At 43.5% G+C, this 19,562-nt stretch overlaps 1 protein-coding gene across 1 annotated transcript in view; it reads right to left on the bottom strand.

Annotated features, from left to right (window-relative positions):
* LOC138299981 (bile acid receptor-like) overlaps positions 1-19,562 on the bottom strand; it is a 579,850-nt gene that overhangs the window by 371,917 nt on the left and 188,371 nt on the right. The window contains exon 2 of the mRNA XM_069238746.1: positions 14,628-14,701. The gene's annotated coding sequence lies outside the window, so the exon portion shown is untranslated. The remainder of the gene's footprint in view (positions 1-14,627; positions 14,702-19,562) is intronic.

The following is a 19,562-nucleotide window of genomic DNA, read 5'->3' as shown; positions in this document are numbered from 1 at the left end:
AGGAAGAGAGGTGGGAGCAGTTGTTGGGTGCTTGCAAGTTGGGGGATGTGAGGTTTTTGGAAAATAGTAAATGGTAAACCTGCATATTTAGTTCCCACATAGGCTTTAAAGTCCAATATTCCGACCCAAAAATGTGTCTCCATTTTTTAGAGGGTTTACTCTTTGGATAAAGTGGAACAGTTGAGTGAGGGGGAAGACCCCTTGGGTCAACATTTTAGTCTGGAGGAGGTACTGCAGGCCATCATGGGTAGCCCTTCTAACAAAGTCCCTGGCCCAGATGGTGTTCCTATGGACCTGTATAAGAACAATGTGAGTTTGTGGGTGCCATTGCTGACAAATGTACTTAATGCTACCGCACAAACTGGTATCCCCAAATCATGAAAAATTGCAGTTATAGTCCCGGTATTCAAAAAGGGGTCTAGGCAAGATCCAGAATGCTACAGTCTGATTTCTCTATTTGACTCCACGGTCAAGATTGTTGGGCATATCGATCTTCTCTACATTGAAGAGTGGACCCAAATGAACAATGCTCTTTGCTTGTCCCAGTAAGGTTTTAGAGAGGCCTTCATGGATTTGAGCTGCGCATTCAATAGGGTTATTTGTTCAAAGCTGTGTTCAATTCTGGAGGGTCTCAGGCTACCTCAACCTTCGGTCAACTTTCTTTAGGCTCTCCATATGGGTATCAATGCTTCAGTAAGGTTTGATATGGCAGCGGAGTGTTCTGATGCCTTTAAATTGTCAAGGAGTATTAGCAGGGGTGAGTCTTGGCGTAATTTTATTCTTGCTAGACATTAACGGCCTGAATTTGCACCTGGTTGCCCATGGTAAAGACTTTTTGAAGGTTAAGACCACCCTGGTACCCTTCTTACTATACGCTGATGATGCAATTTTACTCTCCTATATGACGAATGGGCTTAAAGCTTTGGTGAATCTGTTTGCTGATTTTATGGGTGACCTAGAATTGGATATAAATACCTCCAAAACTAATTTTATGGTTTGTTACAATCAAGGGGCAGGTAGTGGCAAGGGTGACCTCCTTCTCCTACTTAGGGGTTACATTTGACCAGCACTGCAGTTGGACCTCATTTCTTGCAAATCGTTGTATGCTCTTTGATCAATCATTTGGGTCACTTTTAAGATTTGCTCAAATGGTTGGCAGTAAACCTGTCTTGCCGCTGCTGCAGATATATACATTGAAGTCTTTACCATTTCTATTGTATGATGCAGAAATCTGGGGATATTGAAACTGTAAGGCCATTCAACCGCTTCTGGAGGTAATTATTAGTGATGGGTCCTGCCAGTCCGAGTTTGTTCTTGCATGAGGAGCTGGGCCTGTATTTTGCGGAAGATTATGCTAAAATTGCCCCTATAATGCTGTGGATTGCAGTGGGGAGTTCACTATGCTTAACAGGGAGGTAATTGAGGACTGCCTTGGGTGTGAGCAAGCCATAAAATCCTGTGGCTAAATTATGTCAGATCTATTGCTTTGTCACTGGGGCATCCTGAATTATTCTATAACCTGGAATTGCTAAAACATTCAGATAGAAAGCTTGTGAATGAGTTATTTCTTCAGGAAGCCAGAGAGGGTAGAGAAGGCTTGGCATTGAGTATTCATTCTACCAGGACTTTGCTGCTTTGAAACACTAATCCTGGCTATGAACCCTCTCTTTCTTTTGTTAGAAACCTGTGGGAGAGACTAAATCTTACCAGGTTTAGGTTAGGCTCTGTCCGAACTAGCCCATGTTTCCCTCACGGGCAATATGAACCTTCGATCAAGTCTGACCTTGTGATAATGTTTCGCCTCAGACCTTCGAACACCTGATCCTGTTTTGTAGTTACTATGATACGACGTTCCTGCTGCCCGTCCTTAAAGTTAAGGGTTTCTATCAATATCGTCCTGTCTTCCTTTATTTACAAATGATGAAGAAACCCACCATTGCCACAGCGATTTTTCATTTTTTGAAGAATGCACTGTATCGGAATAGGATTATGAACTTTGGGTCTTTATTGTAACTGTATGAGGTTTTTAAATTTAGTATGATGCCTGTTTTAAATGTTTACACCGAGGTGTTCCTGTATTGCTTTATGGATTTTAAGCTTGTGATTTTATTCTACTATGGGAATGGTTATTGTATGATATGATTCCCTTCTGATCTCCCGAACACCGATGGGCTTACAGGTATTAATGGACAGGTTCAGTTAGTTTTGTGATGATTTTGGGTTGGAGCTTAATCACACTAAAACCAAAGTTATGACCTTGGGACGTGATCCCACCAAAGGGTATACCATCCTTTACAAAGGGACCCCATTGGGCAAGGTATGCTCCATTGATTACCTGGGGGTCAGAATTAGTAAGGATATGCAGTGGGAGGCCCAGATTGATAAAAGCTCAGTCCTCCTGGCACATAGATCTGGGGCAATTCTGCGTTTCCACAAGTCGACTATTGAGAGAATATTCACTCCAGCAGTAAAAATTTATCGGGCAAAGGTTCAGGGTGCTGTGGTTTACGGGGCAGAAGTGTGGGGATACTCGAATGTTGGTAAACTTTCAATAGGAGAAAATAATTTTGTAAGATCACTCTTGGCTTGTCCACAAAATACTCCTTTGTTACCAATGTTCTGGGACCTCGGACTTGCACGTATCTCAGATATTATAGCTTTAAGACCACTGCTTTTCTGGGTACGTGTTTGGACTACTCCTGAGCTACTTACATATAAGGAATCCATTCAAGACATTCTAGTCAGACCCAACATGCTTACCATTCCTTGGTTCAAACACATCTCAAAATGGCTCCACACCCTGAGTCTTAGTAATTACTGGAGCCATCATTACAATTTAAGGAAAGAGCAGAAGAATCATTTAAAAACAGCTTATTGGGCGTATGTCAGGGGAAACTATCTGCTACATTTGTCTCATGGCAGATTGACATCTAAATTTTTTGACACTAAGTGGCATCAGTGTTTCGAACTGTTTATGGATCTTATTACTGATCCATCAAGTAAAAGTTTGTATATTCAGTTCAGATACGGATGCCTACCTCTTAAATCTTTTGGTAATATTCGGGATTCTGCTCCGAGAATTTATTTATGTCCGAGCTGTAGCAGTTCTTCCGAAACCATTGTGCATTTTATGTTCATATGCCCAGCGTATAGGATTGCTCGTCAGAGGTGGCTACGTCCAGTTTGTAAGAACATGGGGATTAGATGTTGTATAGATGCCTTAAGGATTATGATGAGGGATACTTCTTGTCCCCTGCTCTGTGCAATTAACAAGTTTCTTGTGGCTGCATGGCACATACGAATTTGCCACTTAAAAAATTCTTCTTGACTACTACGAGGCCCTATGATTAAGATGTTATCTTACTGGATGATACTTTGGCTAACTTGAGGAACAGGGTTTAGGTAGCTATGCATTGTGTGAAGAGAAATACCACCTTGATTTTAGTATTTATGTTTTTACATTTCTTATGTAATTTTGAATGTAAGTTATTTACGATTTTAAAATTGTAATCTTTGTATTGCGTGATTTATGCTTTGATGGTTTAAATTAACCAAATAAAGCGATGTGTTGATGATGATGATGATATGATTTTATGCTTTCATGATTATTTTCCATAGTTGAAATAAAGATTTTCATTAATCCATTCAACTTTACTGATCCCTCATACTGTTAAGGTCTTATTTACAAGACTCAGTATTTGACAAATGTCAGGTTGACAAGGTATGAAATGTTGATTTTAGGATTTCCAAATATGTCTTTCAAGAGGTGCACTGTACTTAATCCTGTAACCTTGCAACCAATAGACAATGTTGAGAATTAAAATGTAAAGGAAGTTGAACACAACTGCCTAGCGGTTACTGAGCTGTGCACCAAACCTATACCTGATATTCAGGGTACTGCATTAGAGAAAAATGAGCAAACAATTTTGGTTGATGGTTGCTGTTTGAGGGATGGTGCCGGAACATTGAAATCGGGATATGCTCTGTGCACCATTTCTGGTGTACCTGAAGCTTCAGGGCTCCAAGGAGTATTTTCTGCACAAATGGTTGAATTGGTGGCTCTTAGTATGGCATGCTGTATTTCTGCACAGCTTAAAATTAAGATTTTTACAAACAGCCAATATGGATTTGGTGTTGTGCATGCCTTTGGACAGTAGTGGTCACAGAGAGGTTTTATGAAATCTTCTGGCTCACCAATCAGAAATGGTGTTAGAATTATTTGTTACAAGCCCTAAAACTGCCTCGAAGACTTGCTGTGGTTAAGTGCAGTACTCACCAGAAGTCAAGTGATTTAATCCCCATGGGAAATTCCTATGTGGATCAAATTGGTTGATTTTGTGCTTTAAACTGTCACTTTTAATGAAGAATGGAAACTGTTAATGCAGTGAATACTGATGAGACAAGTCAAAGTTATCTATTTATAATAATTGATACTTGGGAGGAGATAAAAAGCTGGATAAAATTGGGTTGCATTAAAAAAGAAATAGATTAAATATGGGTTTCAAATGAAGAACAGGTGGTTTTGCCAAACACTCTACAGATGCAAATGGCAAGATGCTCTCATGGTCAGACACACATTGGCAGAGATGCAATGATTCAAATATTTAAGCAATCCAGGTTCAATACAAAGTTCAGACAGGTTGCTGAAGCAATTTGTCACAGATGTATTACATATTAACAATGAACGTGGAAAAAAACTATTAATGTGAGTCACTTTTAACAGAATGCAAATGGATTTCATTGAAATGCCTGTGTGTGGTGGTTTGAGATATGTGTTGATGCCTACCCTACACGTAGAAATGATAGCCTCACAGTACCAAAGCTTTTACTTGGGGAGTTGATAACTAGGTTTGGCTTTCCAGCCTTTTTAGAATCAGAACAAGGAAATCACTCCAATAACGAGGTGATTAAATGACTATTTTCAGCCTTAAACATTAAGCAGAATCTGCACTGTAGCTATTGCCCTAAAGCTTCTGGATTAGTAGAGCAAATGAATGCCAATCTGAAGGCTTGACTAGGAAAGATGTGTGCCTCTAGTAGTCTGAAATAGCCTGATGCTTTACCTTTGGTCCTAATAAGCATGTGAAGTACACCTTACAGAAAGACTAGACTCCCCATGAAATCCTAATGGGCAGAGCAATTAGATTTCCAGCTGTTACTGCAAATGCACTTGTAAACATAACAGATGACGTGGTGCTGGATCACTGCAAAGGTCTAGCAGATGTGGTTCGCTCTGTCTCTTCAGGTGGAAGCTACAGCCGTTCCACCATCCCAAGATCAGTGTACTAGTCTCTGAGCTGGAGACTGGGTGGTGATCAAGAAGCACATGCCGAAGACTTCCTTGGAACCTAGGGGGAAGGGCCCATATCAAATTGTTCTAGTGATGACTGATGTGAAGTATGCTGGAATCCCAAACTGGATTCACAGCAGAAATACTCATAAGGTGTCATATCCTTTGGATGATGAAAATTCAATGTTGCTGAGTGTGAGAAAGTAGCCTCCACTTTTGGCCTGTTTGTGAGTATATGTCAGGGTGTCACTGTCTCACTGAGATCCTGCTAGCCAGGGCCCAGTGATCATAGTGAAAACCATATGTTGTCAGTATGTTTGTTATGTGTCACTGGGACCCTGCTAGCCAGGACCCCAGTGCTCTTAAGTTTGTGGCCTATATGTATGTGTTCCCTGTGTGATGCCTAACTGTCTCACTGAGGCTCTGCTAACCAGAACCTCAGTGATTATGCTCTCTCTGCTTTCCAAATTTGTCACTAACAGGCTAGTGACTAAATTTACCAATTCACATTAGCATACTGGTAAACCCATATAATTCCCTAGTATATGGTACTGAGGTACCCAGGGTATTGGGGTTCCAGGAGATCCCTATGGGCTGCAGCATTTCTTTTGCTACCCATAGGGAGCTCTGACAATTCTTACACAGGCCTGCCAGTGCAGCCTGAGTGAAATAACGTCCACATTATTTCACAGCCATTTACCACTGCACTTAAGTAACTTATAAGTCACCTATATGTCTAACCTTCACCTGGTGAAGGTTGGGTGCAAAGTTACTTAGTGTGTGGGCACCCTGGCACTAGCCAAGGTGCCCCCACATCGTTCAGGGCAAATTCCCCAGACTTTGTGAGTGCGGGGACACCATTACACACGTGCACTGTACATAGGTCACTACCTATGTACAGCGTCACAATGGTAACTCCGAACATGGCCATGTAACATGTCTAAGATCATGGAATTGTCACCCCAATGCCATTCTGGCATTGGGGAGACAATTCCATGATCCCCCGGGTCTCTAGCACAGAACCCAGGTACTGCCAAACTGCCTTTCGGGGGTTTCTACTGCAGCTGCTGCCAACCCCTCAGACAGGTTTCTGCCCTCCTGGGGTCCAGGCAGCCCTGGCCCAGGAAGGCTGAACAAAGGACTGCCTCTGAGAGAGGGTGTAACACTCTCTCCCTTTGGAAATATGTGTGAAGGCTGGGGAGGAGTAGCCTCCCCCAGCCTCTGGAAATGCTTTGATGGGCACAGATGGTGCCCATCTCTGCATAGGCCAGTCTACACCGGTTCAGGGATCCCCCAGCCCTGCTCTGACGTGAAACTGGACAAAGGAAAGGGGAGTGACCACTCCCCTGACCTGCACCTCCCAGGGGAGGTGCCCAGAGCTCCTCCAGTGTGTCCCAGACCTCTGCCATCTTGGAAACAGAGGTGTTTGTGGCACACTGGACTGCTCTGAGTGGCCGTGCCAGCAGGTGACGTCAGAGGCTCCTTCTGATAGGCTCTTACCTCTCTTGGTAGCCAATCCTCCTTCCTAGGTAGCCAAACCTCCTTTTCTGGCTATTTAGGGTCTCTGTTTTGGGGATCTCACCAGATAACGAATGCAAGAGCTCATCAGAGTTCCTCTGCATCTCCCTCTTCACCTTCTGCCAAAGGATCAACCGCTGACTGCTCAGGACGCCTGTAAAACCGCAACAAAGTAGTAAGACGACTACTAGGAACCTTGTATCGCTTCATCCTGCTGGCTTTCCCGACTGTTTCCAGGTGGTGCATGCTCTGGGGGTAGCCTGCCTCCTTTCTGCACCAGGAGCTCTGAAGAAATCTCCGGTGGGCCGACGGAATCTTCCCCCTGCAACCGCAGGCAACAAAAGACTGCATCACTGGTCCTCTGGGTCCCCTCTCAGCATGACGAGCGTGGTCCCTGGAACTCAGCAACTGTGTCCAATTGACTCCCACAGTCCAGTGAATCTTCAGTCCAAGTTTGGTGGAGGTAAGTCCTTGCCTCCCCACGCTAGACTGCATTGCTGGGTACTGCGTGATTTGCAGCTGCTCCGACTCCTGTGCACTCTTCCAGGATTTCCTTCATGCACAGCCAAGCCTGGGTCCTCGGCACTCTAACCTGCAGTGCACAACCTTCTGAGTTGTCCTCTGGCGTTGTGGGACTCCCTTTTGTGACTTTGCATGGACTCTGGTTCACTCTTCTTCCACGTGCCTGTTCAGGTACTTCTGCGGGTGCTGCCTGCTTCTGTGAGGGCTCCCTCACTTGCTGGGCGCCCCTTCTGTATCCTCATCCAAGTGGTGACATCCTGGTCCCTCCTGGGCCACAGCAGCATCCAAAAACCCTAACCGCAACCCTTGCAGCTAGCAAGGCTTGTTTGCGGTCTTTCTGTGTGGGAACACCTCTGCAAGCTTCTTCACGACGTGGGACACCCATCATCCAAAGGGAAAGTTCCTAGTCCTCTTCGTTCTTGCAGAACACCAAGCTTCTTCCAACAGGTGGCAGCTTCCTTGCACGCTCAGCTGGCATTTCTTGGGCTCCTGCCCACTCTCAACACTGTCGCGACTCTTGGACTTGGTCCCCTTGTCTTACAGGTACTCAGGTCCGGTAATCCACTGTTGTTGCATTGCTGGTGTTTGTTCTTCCTGCAGAATCCCTCTATCACGACTTCTGTGCTCTTTGGTGGTATTAGGTGCACTTTGCACCTACCTTTCAGGGTCTTGGGGTGGGCTATTTTTCTAACCCTCACTGTTTTCTTACAGTCCCAGCGACCCTCTACAAGCTCACATAGGTTTGGGGTCCATTCGTGGTTTGCATTCTACTTTTGGAGTATATGGTTTGTGTTGCCCCTGTACCTATGTGCTCCTATTGCAATCTACTGTAACTTTACATTGCTTGCATTACTTCCTTTTGCTATTACTTGCATAATTTTGGTTTGTGTGCATATATCTTGTGTATATTTCTCATCCTCATACTGAGGGTACTCACTGAGATACTTTTGGCATATGGTCATAAAAATAAAGTACTTTTATTTTTAGTATATCTGTGTATTGTGTTTTCTTATGATATTGTGCATATGACACCAGTGGTATAGTGGGAGCTTTACTTGTCTCCTAGTTCAGCCTAAGCTGCTTTGCCATAGCTTCCTTCTATCAGCCTAAGCTGCTAGAAACACCTCTTCTACACTAATAAGGGATAACTGGACCTGGCACAAGGTGTAAGTACCTCTGGTACCCACTACAAGCCAGGCCAGCCTCCTACACTGAGAGCACCAGCAGAGGTTGTACAGTCTCAAGAAGAAGAGCAAGTAAAAGAAACAGAGCAAGAGACTGCAAAAGCAAAGACAGTGCAAACTGGTGAAGATCCCAGAGCAGTACCTTGGAGAGGTGAAAGAGAGGACAATCATAATATTCCTCTATTGGCATCAGCAGAGTCAGAAGTGGATCTAGCTGGAGAGTCAAGTCAGCCAAAAGACTCCCCCAGGAGCAGACAATTGGGAACATTAGTTGAAACAGATCACATTTCCTTAAGTAGCTGAGAGTGGAGTTGAGTTGAATCAAAGTCATGCAAATTTTAATCCTCCTGAAGTGGCTAATAGTGGAGGTGAATTAAGTCAAATCCCATCATTATCTAGAAGAACTGTGAAAGGAGACACGTGGCCTACACTGCATGTAACAAATGAAATGGTTCCTGATGTGTTATCAACTATAAAAGAAATCAGAATAGGCAGAAACAGAAGGAGCAGATCTGAGTGAAGGAGAAACAAGGGAAAATCAAGAATCAAAGAGGTAAAGAGTTGCAAGTCGATACTCGGGTCCTGAATGGGCATACCTTGCAACTGGTGAGTGGGAACACAAGTTTATGTCCTTTTGTTTTGACCATGATAATCCAGATCTACATTTTGGAACTTGAAGTCATAATTGAGCTGAGTTCTGAAATTGCATTGCCAATTGAACAAGAAAGACATTATACACTGAAAGTAATGGTTAGTAATCAGCAGATTATGATCTACTAAAAGGTATTGAAACTGATTTGACAAAGCTTGTAAACCAATTTTTGACAAGTTGTGGAGAAGCCTGAAAGTTGCTGTAAATAATCGCAAAGAAGACTGACGATTATTTTTGATTTTTGTTTGGTTGCATAGTTAAATCTATTTTTTTTTTTCTTTCACTTTTTGATTCTTTTTGATTTTGCTGTTGACTGGAGACCAGAGAGGATTGTAAGAAGAATGAAAAGAGATGCATCTGAAGCAGAGCTGAAAGTTTATTGGCTGCGCACTAACCCACCTCATAGTCTTGTACAATAGAGGCTTAGTAACTTTTGGGACTATAATATAACAAAGTTTTAGGTGATGTAAGTCAGTTCATGCTCCAGTTACTGTGCTTAGCTTGTTATGAGTTAGATGTGCCTCTGTCTTTGTCTATGATTCTAACAGTTCAGATACATTAGGCCCCATTATTACTGAACTGTTGCCCCTTTCATGTTCCTGTTGCCTGATGCTGTCTGAAGACCTGCCGTTACTGAGCTCTGCTGGTGAAAACACTGCAAGTTGCTGTTTCATTTAGGAGAGGTATAATCAATGTGCATTTACGTTTTCCTTTGCAGGTTTTCCATTTAGAATATCCAACCACATGTTTTTGGTTAGGGCCATAGTTAGATGTTTTTCAACATAATTTTTGTCTTGTTTTTATTTTTGCATGAAGCCCACACATGCATTTCAAAGTAGAGTAATAGTTTGGGATACCTAAATGTTTATTAATGATTGTGATTAATTCAACTGCACAAACTAAATGTATGCTGTTTCTATTTTTCATTTAATTATGTTATTCTGTGTTGTTCTCTTGGGGTGTCTAATGTTAATGCATTGGCAAGATTGAGATTTTTTAAACGTTTTGGACAACCTATGTTTCTGTATATTTATCATTTGGTGTTGTGCATGATCCATGTGACTTTAGCAATGTGAATTTAAGGGCAAAAAAATGTTAAAATTTACTAAACTGGTGTGGTGATTCATGGCCACATAGGTCATGGAGTGTTTAAATTACTGACTCGTTATTGCATAATTTATTCTTGTTTGGTTGGCTACTGGTTCTCATTGTTTGATTGGATTATTTCAAACTCCTGTGTGAGTTAAAATACTTGAGTTGACCTCTGAGGGTGGTAGATATTGCTCCCCTTTTACATTATTATAATACAAAATAATATAAGGTCACATGTTAGCAAGAGGCAAAGCAAGTAAGTGTCTGCCCATTCAACTTGTCACTAGTCTCCCTTCATCTCCACCCTCATCCTGAGACACCCTATCATGAATAATTATCCAACACTGATAACTAGTCTATATAATTATTCTGCTAGAAACCACACTAATAATTCTCCCTATTTAGGATAGCCTAAGGATTCTTTTTAATAACTATCTTTATCTTGATTCTTCAAAAACACTGAATACAATGTTCTCCCCGTCCATCTGTCTTCTTCCATTCTGACGACTAACTGTAATATATGGATGAGAATATACGCTAAGTCCTCCCTCGCCTAATGCCCTATTATAAATTCATCTTACAACTAAATTAAATAAATATTTTTGTATTTATATTTCCTTAACCAAGTAGTCAGTAGCTCACTGCACCTGAACCCACCAGTAAATATTACAGCATTTTAGATATCATTCTCATAGCTTGGAATGAAAGTTACAAACTAAGGCCGTTTAAGAAAGTGAGCTAATAGTTGGGGTGGCTGGAAGTCCACCACAAGTAATAAAGTCACTAACCTGTTGGGATCAGTCAAATTTGTTTGTAATTTATACTTTATCTCAACCCCTGGGAATTATGGCACTGAGCAGACCTACTTCACGTACACAACATGGGTAAAGCATTTAGAAGTACTACAATGGTTAAAAGGTCAAACACACAAAACCATAAAAATCCCATTCCAATTTTTAAAAAATAGAGAAAACTTGAATAAGAAAAATGACACCAAAACAACAAACACATCACTAAGGGGATCCAGAGACTTGAGTTTTTAAAGTTTTAAGTGGAAAAAGCACCAAGAAAAACAAAGTGCCCAATGTAAGTGAATAGTCACAGTAGAGTGGGATCAATGTGTCACTTCATGCTGACTGCCTTGGAGCCCAGGACCTGCAAAAGTCTGGAAATCCAAATGTTTGACAAAGTTTTTAAGTTCCACTTCATAGAGGGACTTTGTCCCTTTCTTGAAGAAAAATGTTGACATTTGTTCCAAGTCTCAACAAAGAATAGAATTTTGTCACTTTTTGAGAAGAAAAATTGAAAATTCTCCCCACATGTCACTGTGAAACTGTAGCCACTGCCATGGAATCCAAGCCTGGATACCTGAGGTTGGTTCTGCTAGAGCTTTGGAGATTTCTTCCTGAAAAACTCTTCTAAGTACCAAACCAAAATGCAACTTAGTTGTTTTTTGAGAAATGTGAGAATCTTTGAGCGGGACAAAACTGAATTCCAATCTGATGCTGCGGGAGCTGCCAGTCAGATAATTTTTCCATCGAGTCTTGCTGAAGCTCTGGAGGAACATTTTTCAAATGCTTCCAAACTTTCTTTTGGTGCCCAACTAGTCTCAGAAGTACAATTTGAAATCCCCCAGGAACTCTGGTGAAGGCATTTAGAGACTCCAAGAGTGTCTGGCAGAGTTCAACAGCAGGGTCTAGCCCATGACTAGTTGCTTCTAGTCAGCTGGACACTTCAGGAAAAAGTCCTGGCAACACAGAAGGTCAGTCAACTGACCCTTGAAGTCAATTTCTCTGTCCTGGGGCACGTGGGAGTAGGTTCAGCCTTTAAGTTCCTCTCACTGGGTTTCAAACAGCAAGTGCAGAACTTCTCTGTTGTTCCAAAGATAGATCCAGAGAGTATTCTGAGGAGGGTGCCTTGGAGGTCCCCCATTTATGCCTGGCAGCAGCTAGGGGCACCTGGTTCTTCCCTAATCAAGTGGTAGAAACCCTAGTTTTTCCAGATGAACAGCTACCTTGTCACCCTCCCCAGTGCTCTCAGGCCCAGCCCATACTCTCTCAACTGCTGCCACAGTGCACCACACAAGAGGGAAGGAACAATTATAGATGCCTCCTTTAAGTTCTCATGCACTCCTCCACTACCTAGACCCACAACTCCCACACAAACACCACCCTACGTGCTCACATGGACAATAACAAGCCATCCTTTCACACTCACACTGACCAAACACCACCCACACTCTCATGCATGCCTATTAGCACCTGCTTGCTCATCAAATATGCAACAGAAACATAGCTAAATCCATCCTCTGCATTGGACATTGTTACAGATATCTCCACTGGCTACAAAATTGCCAGACAGGACCATCAGCACAAGCCTGGAGGCAGAGTCTCCATCATATTCATAGATATCATCAGCTGAACCACCTACATTGATACCCCCACCAGCTATATGGAACAACTTGCTTTAAAAAAGCACATCACAGCCAACTTCTCCCTGTGGAATGCTTGTATACAGACGACCAGGCTCCCACACCAGTTTCACCAGTGACATCACAGATTTTGTTGCACCCCTCATCTTCAGTGCAGACATCTTTATCCTCCTAGGAGATCTTAACTTTCACATAAGACTGACCCAAACTTTACAGCCATTGTAGAAAATCTTGAAAATGTAGGCCTCACCTGCCACGTTACCAAACCCACCCTTACCGTCGGACACCTATTGGACCCAATTTTCTCTTCAATCAGCAACATCACAGTCGACAAGCCAGGGGCTATGACCTGAACAAACCACACCCTTAGTTTCAGCATACCCATCCCACAGCACCACAGACCTATCACCAGCGGAACTGCCTGCTGCAGCTAGAAAAGAATCACAGAAGAGGAATGGGGTTCTACTCTGTTAGTGCATCGGCCTGAGCACACCAGCATCTTGCCAAAAGCCATCAAGAACCTTAACTGCCTGAGCACCGCAGGCGCCATTGACCTGGCTTTCATCAGCTGCAACCCAATGGCTAGTGCCTGACTGCAGGCCTGTTGGTAAACAGATGAACTAACACTGAAGAAAACCACTGCAGGCAAATGGAAAAAAAGGCAAGATACCACTGATAAAGACATCCTTAAATCAGCCCTGAGACACTACTTGGAACATCAAGCTCACAACTCTTGCACATCGCATGGATGCCGGCACTAACAGCAGCAAGGGAATCTTCACCATCGTCAAAGATTTCATTGCACCTCCTGCTGCGTCCAGCAACATCACTCCCTTTGCAACAACCTCTCAGAATTCTCCTGTAACAAAATCACATCTATATAAAGCATCTTTGATAATCAACCGGACCCCGTCATAGTTGCAGCTCAACTTCCCATTTTGGTGAAGAACAAACTCTGACCTCGCGGCCCATCGTCACCACCATTGAAGGCGACAACCATCTGAACAGTGGTATCTCCTTCCACCAATGACCAAGGCACCTCTGTGGAGAAGGTCACACACTTCTGCACATGCAGATCTGGAGGACAAGCGTCATCTTACATCACTCCTGAAAACTTGGAACGGACTCTGACTTCACATCAGAGCCTCCTCCGCCTCTCTTCTTGAATTCCACAAAAAGCTGATGACCTGGCACAGCCACCTGTTCAACACCAGGATATGTTCAGGGATTATAGTGTGCTTTACAAATACTCATAAAATGGCACAATAAGTGCTGCACTCAACAGGTGACATTTAACTGTCTATGCCACAGCTGTATTTTCTGTACCATAGACTATGTGCTTATAAGAAAGTTAAATGAGCTAATTAGGATTTAGCCAATTTAACCATGTTAGACGGGTAAGATCACTTGCACTGGGGCTGTACAGGAGTATCCCAGTGTACTCAGTCACAAAACCAACAGCACCAGTGTCATGATTTCGCAGAAACACATTAAGCAACGCAAAAATATCTGAAGAATAAGTCCTGCATCGTCTGATTGGACTAAAAAGGTTCAGGGATGGAACAGATTTTTTTAGCTAGAGGGCATAAATATATGGAATTATGAGACTCTTGTGAAAGCAATGTGTAAAGAGATTTGTTTCCAAAGTCCGCAAAATGAAACTTATAAGATATTGTTATGGCATTAAAAATATCACTTGGTATTCTCCCTTGAGAGCTCATCTAGAAGAAGTTACACACAAACACAATGAACATTTCCTTAGCACCAGCTGCTTGCTTGTGTCTCTTAGATCTGGATGCGTCTATTTGAGTTGCTTAAGGTTACAAAATCCTGGTAGTCATTTTAGGCAACAAAACTGTAAAAGACAGACCCATTGTGTCACACCTTGCTTAGCAACTGATTCAACGAGCAGGGACCTGACATCGGATCCACACTTACCTATGCGACGATCAAGATTTAGAGTTAGCTATCCCCTGATCTGCTCCTGTACACGAACAGCTCCTGTCAGTTACCTGAAAAAGGAAAGGACAAGATACTGGAAGATTAGGATGAGTACAGTTTTGGCGCTTCAATACATGCAACTCTTTTCTGAACGAGGTTTAATTTATCGACAAATTAGAACCAAGGGAGCTAATTAGTTAGGGCTGTGTGAGAATTTGTTCTTAGAGCCAGACCGAGGTTTGCATGAGTTAAGTGTGGTAGGCTTAGAACTTACATTAACATACAATGTTGGAACTGTAGAATATTTTGTGGGTGTTTTGGACATTTAATGGTCGAGAAGAGCGATCTGACGGGCGGTTGTTAAGCTGACTTTAGACCTCAATAAACCCTTTATTTTAGATTGGGCTTAAGTTTCATCCTTTGAGGCTACCACATATTTGGTGACGAGTGGTGCAGGTCTGGAGGCAGCAGTGAGGCAGCACATGCTATTTGGTGTGACTTGTTGCGGTGATGCACCTTCACAAAGGGAACCTCCAGTGTAACATTTGGTTACCTAGCGAGGCAGGCACTCTTTTTACTTGTGGTGAGGAGCGCAGTTTACTTGAGGTGAAGCAACAGAGGTTGCAGACTGTGCGATCGCAAGCATCAGAGGTCCACCTTCCCAAGAAGCAACGCTCTTGTGATCTCATATGTGGCAGCCAACTTGGTTTGGGCAGAGTCTTGCAGTGAGGTACACGTTTATCTCAGAATCCATTGGGGGAGTTATGTCACTTTGGCAGCCATCTTGAAAGAGGTGTGGCTTTATCTTAATATTCAAATCTAGCTGCCATTTTGGATTTGGATATTCATTATTTGATCCAATTGGAGACAGGTTTTTCTCAGGATATTTTTATCAGCCTATCAAGTGCTTATTGATGACAGGAACACCTCTTCCTGCTCATTTACTATACTCAAACATTTACATTTTTTGTGGTGATAGGCACACCTGTGTCAGAGTAGTAGCTATTTTGGGACAGCCTAGCTACTACTTCTATGCCATAGTGTGTTGTGTTATTTGAAAATTTAAGACTCATACATTCTTGAGTTATAATTTACATCATAAGTGATCGGGTACCTCGTTTATACATTGTCAATTATTGTAGCACCACCACCGTCTTGCAAGTTGCATGCGAACCTCCAATGGAATGAGAATGATGGTTTCCCATTTTCCAGGCATCTGTATATGTACTAGAGGATGAAGACTGTTCTCCCCAACGGAAACTTGCTTTATTGAAATACTGTTTGGGAGTAATGGGTTTAAAGGAGTTTAATAACCTACCTCCTCCGGAAACTACAGGTGATTTTAATGTATTCAAGCAGGCAGTGAAGGGGTTAAAAATCAGATGTGGAACGATTCAAGCTTTATTCCTTTGCTCAAGGAAAGAATATAAATCTATTGAGGATTATGTCTCAGCATGAAGAACTTTAGCTGTTTTTGTGAATTTGGGACAATCACGTACGATTAAGTTCTCCTGGATCAAATAATGACGAAAAAGAAAACTAAAAAATCCTAATTGATTAGAATAGTGATTCCATGTGGGGGCCACTGACTGGGAACGTGTCCAGGCGGCACTGACGGAGAGGGGTGCTGCAAGTCGCTCTAGGCCTGAAAATCAAGGGCAGAGTCCCTTAGCTGATTGCTGCCTCTGCCGCACTGGACTGATTGCCAGCTGCTTCCTCTGATTGGGTTGTGGCGTGAGGGGAGGAGGACAAGGCCATGTGATTGTGCAGGCACTGCGAGGGAGAGGCCTGAGATGCATTACGGAGCCACACAGCCAGTGAATGGGACATGGTGTTGAACACTGGCTGGGAGCTGCTGAACGGTGGTGGACTGGCAGAGACTTGGTGCTACTGTAAACCTGTAAGTGGGGTGCTCTTCTGCCTGCACATTGTTCTCCCCCTTGTGTCACCTGCTGAGGTGGAGGTGCCCTGTGGAGAGGCCCCTGGGGTGATTGTGGATGCTTGCACAAGAGAGATCTTCTCTTTTCTGTCACCCCACACAACCCACTGCGGTGGTGCTAAACTCGGGGGGGCCTGTGGGATGGTTGTGGGCACACCTGAGGCATAGTGGGGTCTCTGCTGCAGCTTGAGGAGACAGGAGTAAGGAGGGACTGCTTCCCTGGTTTGGTCCTGGTGGAAGGTAATGAGTTCCCCTGCCTTGGCAGTCCTCGAACTGCGGTGAGCCTTGGTGAACTGTTGGCCAGTGGACGTTTGCAGCATCCTGGCCCCTGAACCTGAGCATTTGTCACCTGGTGCTCTTTGGTGCAGTGCTCGGTTGGTGGTCATACTAACAACATAGTACATGATAAATCCTCATCTACTGCTGCGCAGCAGAAGATTGATAAATATGCTAAGCAAAGCATTCCAGTTGGTGAGAGGGACTGACGAGTGGGGCACCCGCGATGGAGGACTCCACCCAGACGTTAACCATATTGCAGTCTATTCAAGATCTTAAGGTCACTATGGAGGGCAAGATGGGGGAACTCAAGGTGGACCTAGCATTGATCCGACAGGACCTCTGCAACACCATGCATAGAGTCACTGAAGTGGAAAGCCATCAATGAGAAACAGAGTACACAGTGAAATCTCATGAAGAATGCTTGGTGACACTACAATGGCTGGTGAGTTAACTCGAGGCCAGAGATGAGGACGTGGAGGGGAGGTCCAGGAGGAACAACTTCAAAGTTGTGGATGTTCCTGAGGGGGCAGAAGGAAGCACACCTACCAAAATCATGTGGGACTGGCTGGTGAACTGGTAACCTAAGGAGGACTTCTCAGCATCTTTTATTGTGTAATGAGCTTATGGGGCTCTGATGGCTAGGCAGCCAGTGGTGGCCTCACCAAGACCACTCATTGTGAGTGCTCATTTATGCAGACAGAGACGCTGTCCTCAGAGTGGCACGGTGAACTGAATATTTTTTGTTTCAAGCCAGTCCTGTATTGGTTTGCCCTAATTATACATTGAAAGTTCAACAGCAGCACCGCTTCTTCCTGGAGGCCAAAACTAAACTAAGGGCCATGGTCCTCACATATAAGCTTTTATTCCTGTTCTGCCTAAAGGTTTTTTTTCAAGGCAAATCGTTCTTTTTTTACACACCAGCAGCGGTCTGGAATTGGGTTTAGGAATGACTGTCTCAACAGTCTCTCCAATCATCAGTGCAACGGGATATGAAAAGTGGAGCTCAGAGGGAATGGCATACAGCTCTGCGTCAAAGGTCAAGGCGAAAGGGAAGACAAGCTCGCTCACAGGAACCTGGACCTATTGGAGAGCAAAACGATATGGCCACCCTGCCAGTCGATCTGGGATCCGGAGAAGACACTGTAGCCCAGGAGCTTGGCATGGAAGGAAGACTGAGTACAGTGTGGGTGGTCCCCTTATGTCTTCATCTGCAAGGGGGGTGCTTGTGGACAAATGAGTCTGGTAGCCATGTTCTCCACTGTGTTGGGATTGGTTTCTGGTGGAGAGGGAGGGTCAGGTATCCATCAAGATACTCATCACAGATTAGCCAAGTTGGCTAGGTCCCAAGATACATCATGTCATGACAGGTACTTCTAGTTTGCGAAGTATGGGGGAGATTGAGAAAGGGGGCTGACTGGACAGTTTTGGGGGGGTTGTTTTTTCCTTTTCATTTCGGTGTGGAAGTTCAAACTAGACATGCTGCTTATATATATATATATATATATATATATATATATATATATATAATTCACATAAACACTCGGACTGCAGGAACACCACACAGCGGTCCCGGGTGGGCTCCGAGAGGCCCTAATAAATCCTCCAACTCTCCTCCAAATAACAGGAGACCCAGGACACCTCCAAGGTGCAAATCAATTTATTTCAGCACACAAATCCAACGCGTTTCGGCAGCAGCCTTACTCATGGATGATTGGAGGTGTCCTGGGTCTCCTGTTATTTGGAGGAGAGTTGGAGGATATATATATATATATATATATATATATATATATGCACATATATATATATATATATATGTATGTATGTATATATATATATGTGTGTATATATATATGTGTATATATGTGTATATATATATGTGTGTACATATGTGTAATATATGTGTACATATGTGTGTGTATATATATATATATGTATATATGTGGCTGATGCAATGCTTTGGCATGCTTCCATATGGTGGATCTCACCTCGTTGGGCAGTGACGGCTCAGCTTTCCCCAGACCAGCAACCCTTAAGGACCTGTCATGAAATAAATTATTTTGTATAAGATCAAGAGGTGGGCCGTGTTCAAGGAAGCTATGAGAATGGAGGCAGATGTTGTCCTTTTCCAGGAAACCCACCTTCTGGGCAACCACTGCCCCTTCTTGGCCCATAGGGGGTACTTCCAGATGTATCATGCTGGTTTTCATAGAGCTTCTAGGAGCACAGTCATTCTGACCAGGAGATGTATTGTGGTCTCCAAGTTGTGGCAGAACGGCTAGGGCCATTATGTAGCAATTACCTGAGGTCTTCAGGGTCTACCCATATCCATCATATGTGTTTATGCCCCACCCCCACTCACAATGGGCTTTTTGTCTACACTGGGAGATTTGGTGAGATGGCTACCGGAGGCCCCATGGATTTTGGGTAGGGATTTTGGGTGGAGATCTCTGTGGTGTGTGTGGCGTAGAATGGATCTCTCTGGAGTTAGAGACTTTTTGTGACTTTTGCACATAGTTTGAATCGTGTTGATTTATGGAGCGCAGAGCGGGGCTATACCTTCTAATCCGGTGTTCATCAGACCCTATCTAGGTTGGATTATTTTTTTCATACCTGCTCAAGAGTGTCACAGGGTGGTAGAGGTTAGGCATCTTGGACGAGGATTGTCTGACCACTCACTGGTGGAGATGTTTTTGTCTTGGGGTCAGAGAGTAGTG

This window comes from Pleurodeles waltl, chromosome 6 (genome assembly GCF_031143425.1).
Source record: "Pleurodeles waltl isolate 20211129_DDA chromosome 6, aPleWal1.hap1.20221129, whole genome shotgun sequence".
Taxonomy (NCBI): Eukaryota; Metazoa; Chordata; class Amphibia; order Caudata; family Salamandridae; genus Pleurodeles; species Pleurodeles waltl.
This window is presented reverse-complemented; position numbering and strand designations above follow the sequence as displayed.